The following is a 5,379-nucleotide window of genomic DNA, read 5'->3' as shown; positions in this document are numbered from 1 at the left end:
TAATTTATATTATGCGTCAAGACCCTTTAAAGTGTTGATGCCTTTGGATTGTGTAATTCCACTTTTAGGAACCTTCCTGGAAGACATTTCCTGAGATGTGGGTGATTACCAGAGATTAATGCAAAAAAGATGCTTATTACAGTATTATTTATAATGGTGAAATGCTTTAAACCCCCCTTCTAGGAGAACGACTAAACCACTGCAGCAGAGGCTCCAGTTAAGTCAGAACAGAGATGCAAACACGTGGGGTGTTCCCACCCTTTGAGTATAGGTCTGAATTAACTCATACACATGGGTACGTGAGCTGAAAAAACATTAACTCAAGCCCACAGTTGAAGTTTAGATTATACAGGTAGACTCAGTAGGGAGGAGGAGGATGCCAACAGAAGCTAGCTTGCAGGGAGGGACTGTAGGGCCCCTCAAAAATAATTGTCCTAGAAAAGAAAGGATTTGATGTGATAAAGTGGCTTCAGCAACATAGCCTGAGATTCTAAGAGAACAGAACAAACTCTGTCGCCCCCAACATTCTCCACCATGGCTTATCAACCACCAGCTTTGGACCTTCTCTTGGGGTCTTGTCCTGATGACCAGTTTGGCCTTTTGACATACTACTCACCTACCCTTGGCTTGTTTTGGGACTACCCTCTCAGCTTAAGTCTTGCCCTGGACTGCTGTATCCCTCTTTCTATCGGATACGCACAAATATCTAGTAGCCATGAAAATAATGCTTGGGAAGAGTTTTAAGTGGAATGGGAATAATGTTAGATATAATCTTAAGCAAGTAATGAGGGATGAAAAAAATCTATGTATATAAAAGAAGATTTTCATTATAAAAACGCATTCAAAATACTGGAAAGAAATATGTTAAAACCTTAGAGTGGGGTTATGGGTGACCTATATTTCATTTTTATTTAACTTTTCATTTTCCATGAACATGAAGGTATTATTTTATAGTTACAAAGGAGAGGTATTTAACATGCACTCTTTTTCTCCCTCCTAAAAGGCAGGCAATGCACAAATCTATTAAATTTGGGTTGAAAAATAGATGGAATTGGCTTGGAAGTCACTGAAGCGGCCCATCTGGTTTAGCTGTATTGGACGAGAACCAGTTGACTGCTTAATTTGGCATCAGCTTGGGTCACTGGCACTTTTATGCAACCTCAGGGAGAGAACTGAACTGTTCCATATCTGGAAAACTGAGATGGTACCATCCTGATATAGGTGGTCCAAGGGGAATAGTTTTGTATGATGTGGCAAATTAATGTTTGCAAAGAAAACGCCGTTCTGTTCTTCAAATGTTCTCAAAAATAGTTTACTGAAACTAGACAGCCTTCCTGTCCAATTGCAAAAGAACTTTCAGTTCTCATTTATAAGTGAAACTTGAATCAAACGTGGATCAATAAGCCAAGCGTAATGGTGAGGATTTTGTTTAGATATTGATGTAAGCAATCACATACATTTATATTCTAAATTCAGAATTTACTACTTGAGCCTAGTCAACTCCTTTTCACTATATAGCAATAGTTTATTTGTAACATGTTTATGTTCTTATTTTTCCTTTAGCCTAGGAACCACGAGCAGTCATGTATTCAATTTTGTACTGTTGCTTTGCACAAAGTCAAAATAATGCATATTCTGCCCTTCAACTATATTGCAATTGTGGTTTTAACGGTATACACTACTTCCTCTCTGCCTAAACATAAAGATTCACAGTATATCGTTGGCACTTATTAAATATATAAGAAGCAGGGGCACCTGGGTGGTTCAGTCGGTTCGGCGTCAGACTTTGGCTCAGGTCATGATCTCGAGGTTCACGAGTTCGAGCCCCACATCAGTCTATCTGCTGTCAACACGCAGAGCACACTTCGGATACTCTGTCCCTCTCTCTCTGCCCCTCCCCTGCTCACACTCTCTCTAAATAAACAAATAAATAAGAACCAAAGATTTTGGGGGCCCTCCAGTCACATCTCCAGTTTTATAGTACCATTTCTCCTCCCTGAATTTTTGCCTCCCTTCGTTTCCCTGTCACCAAGTTGATTCATTTGCTGTAGCTTGAATAGCTGAGTAAGAAAAGAAATTTTTTGTCTTCCTTGGCACTGCCTACAGAGGTGGCAGCCATCTCCTATTTGGCATCATGGCTGCCCTCAGGCCTCTGGTGAAGCCCAAGATCATTAAAAAGTGGACCGAGAAGTTCATCAGGCACCAGCAAGACCGGTATGTCAACATTAAGTGCAACTGGTGGAAACCCAGAGGCATCGACAATTGGGTGAACAAAAGATTCAAGGGCCAGACCTTGATGCCCAACAGTGGTTATGGGAGCAACAAGAAGACAAAGCACGTGCTGCCCAATGGCTTCCAGAAGTTCCTAGTCCACGACGTTACGGAGCTCGAAGTGCTGCTGGTGCTCAACGGATCTTCCTGCGCAGAGGTAGCTCATCATGTCTCCTCCAAGAACCACAAAGCCTCTGTGGAAAGAGCAGCCCTGCTGGCCATCAGAGTCACCAATACCAATGCCAGGCTGCCCAGCGAAGAAAATGGATAGACAGACAGCTTATGTGCACGTCGTGTTTGTGTTACTAAAATCATAAAACTATAAAAAGGCAATTGTTTGAAACTCTCACGGGGTCCTTACTCCAGCATACAAACACATTCACGCCTCTGCCATCTTAAAACAGCACTACAACAAAACATTTCCAGGTTAAAATGGAGACTAGGTGTTGATAAGCTAAGGGCAAGTGCATTGCTCCTTGGGCTTCTAAACTTCCAAGGGTAGGAGAGAAGAAGGGCCTCAGAACTCTGAGCCACCCTCCTCCTCCAACACTCACAGTCTCACCATTACACTCTGTCTTGAAGACCACTGGGGATCATGCCCTCCTGCCCTCTCTCGGTTATCCACTGAAATGTGTCCTCCCAAAATTCATGTGGAGGTCCCAACCACTGGTACCTCAGAATGTGACCACATTAAACTGCATTTAAGGTCTTTAAGGAGACCATTAAGTTTAGACGATGTTGTCAGGGTGGGGCTCGACTCCCATATGACTGATATCATTACCAGAGGATGAGGTACCAAGATGCAGTCATCTGCAAGCCAAGGAGAGAGGTCTTAGGAGAAAACAACGCTGTTGGCACCTTGATCTTGGACTTCCGGCTTCCAGGACTGTGAGAAAATAAATTCCTGTTGTTGAAGCCACACAGTCTGCGGTACTTTGTTACGGCAGCCCGAGCCGACTGATACGGCCTCCATCTCTGTTTGTGTCTGAAGCCCAGCACCCCCACGTCACCCCTCTGCCCTCCAACGCTCAAACCCCGTGGCTCTGTACAGCTCCTCATCCAGTTTTCACATGGCACATTGGAACCCAGTAGCGGGTTATGAAGTCAATTTCGTGAATTTCAGCCAGCAGATGAAAAAAGAAATAGAATAAAACAGAAGAGAACAAAATACAGCAGAACGGCACAGAAGAGGATAGAAGAAAATAGGAAATATCAGATGCACTACATGTAGTAACGGAGAGTATCACCCTGGTGAAGTCTTTATTTCCATGCTATATGCACATATGTGCATCCAAGGTCATGCTGTAAACTGTATTTCATTCTGTGGGTCATGATAAAAACAAATGAGGAAGCAACTGACCTAATGTGACTCCATATTCTGTCCCTTTCCAAATTCCAAAGCACGTCCATTCTGGTCGATCATCAGCAAAATCCCCCATGCACTTAACCTCCTCAAAATGTTCTGTTCGACTTGCCCAAACCAAAACTAAAAACCACAAATCTCACAAGCATAATATAACTGAGGCAAGGATAGATGTTATTAGGTATGCTCCAAACAGAAAAACTTTTACTTCATTTTGACCCTCATTGGATTTATATAGAATACCTCTGTATTCATTTTTGAAGGAAAGAACAAAATTAAAAAGTATGTATGAAAGGCTGGAAATATAACACTGAAAATTATATCTAATGTTGAAATACAGATTTTGGGGGGCACCTGGGTGGCTCAATCAGTTGAGCATCTGACTCTTGATTTCGCCTCAGGTCATAATCCCAGGGTTATGGGATCGAGCCCCGCAGTGGGCTTTGTGCTGAGCATGGGACCTGCTTAAGATCTTCTCTCTCTCCCTCTGCCCCTCTCCCCTGTTCTCTCTCATGCGCTCTCTCTCTCTCTGTCTCTCAAATTAAAAAAAAATCATTATAAAATGCAAATTTTAAAATAATAATTTTTTCACTTTTTTCTTTTCTAAAAGCCATTAATAGTAAGATGAACCATTAACTTCATAATGGCTTTTCAGGCAAGAAAGAAACCCTATAGAGTTGCACGTTTCAGCACGTTTCAGTGTGGTAGCTGGTAGCCATATGTGGCTACTTAAATTTAAAGTAATTAAAATTAAAAGTCTAGTTCTTTAGTCTCCCTAGCTGCACGTCAAATGCTTGAGAGCTACATCTTCTATCTTACAGAACTTTTCCACCATCATACAAAGTTCTAGTGGACGGCACTGCTATAGAGTTTTCCTGAAGGAGAGGTGACAAAGGAAGATGGCTTGAGGGCAGCCGTGGCTTGCAAAAGCCCTGGAGAGCAAGTTGCTTTGGAGGAAACGGATTTTAACAAGTGGTGGGTACGGATTATCGTTGGATCTTTACCTACTTCGAGGGAAGGAAGTAAAAATCGGAATTGCATAAAAATAGAGCCCTACAACAGTAGACATATCAATACAAGACAGCAAGATTGATAATTCGTGTGAAGAGTTGGCTGTTGTCAAGCCCCATGCTAAGTGCTTTACAGAAGATCTGTGATTACAACCCTAGGAAGTAAGACTTAGCCATTTTCACCGGCGAGAAAATTGAGGGTCGCAGATGAATTTCTTCAGGGTGGCCCAAAGAAGCAGTTTCCGAGCCTCCTTCTTCTTCCGTTTCTCCGGCAGTTCTCAACTGGAGATTGGAAAGATGGGAGGCCCGGAGGGGGCGTCAAGAGGAGCTTTAGCAGCACTTGGACTCATTGGAAAACCAGGAACACGTCCTACTCTCAGGGAACACTTTCCTGAAGCTCTCCCTCACCCTCCCCCCCCCCCAACATTCCCCATTCCCGCTGAGCGATTAATGCAAAGGCTTCCCTAGACACACAGAATTAGATGTCTGAGTCGGGTGTAGAGCCAGGGAACGTGAATTTACCGAAAAACTCTCCGGGTGATTCTCATTTGCACGCTGTAGTAAAGAAAATTGTACCACACCATGAAAAAGATTGGCAGCAAACTTGAAAGTCAATTAAATATTTAGTTAAATGAAAATAATTGTAAATATGTTTGCTACATCGAATGCAAAATCCAAAGCCACATCTTGAAAAAGAATACTTATGTCATAAATACAGCATAATTGAGTTTTATG

The 5,379-nt window shown here is 42.4% G+C and overlaps 1 pseudogene; it reads left to right on the top strand.

The window, feature by feature from the left end:
• The first annotated feature begins 2,134 nt into the window (after positions 1-2,134).
• Positions 2,135-2,542, top strand: LOC145713827 (large ribosomal subunit protein eL32 pseudogene; annotated as a pseudogene).
• The last annotated feature ends 2,837 nt before the right edge of the window (positions 2,543-5,379 follow it).

Source organism: Panthera onca, chromosome X, assembly GCF_046562875.1.
Source record: "Panthera onca isolate mPanOnc1 chromosome X, mPanOnc1 haplotype 2, whole genome shotgun sequence".
In the NCBI taxonomy this organism is placed as follows: Eukaryota; Metazoa; Chordata; class Mammalia; order Carnivora; family Felidae; genus Panthera; species Panthera onca.
Note: the sequence above shows the minus strand (reverse complement) of the source record. Positions and strands in the feature narration are given on the sequence as shown.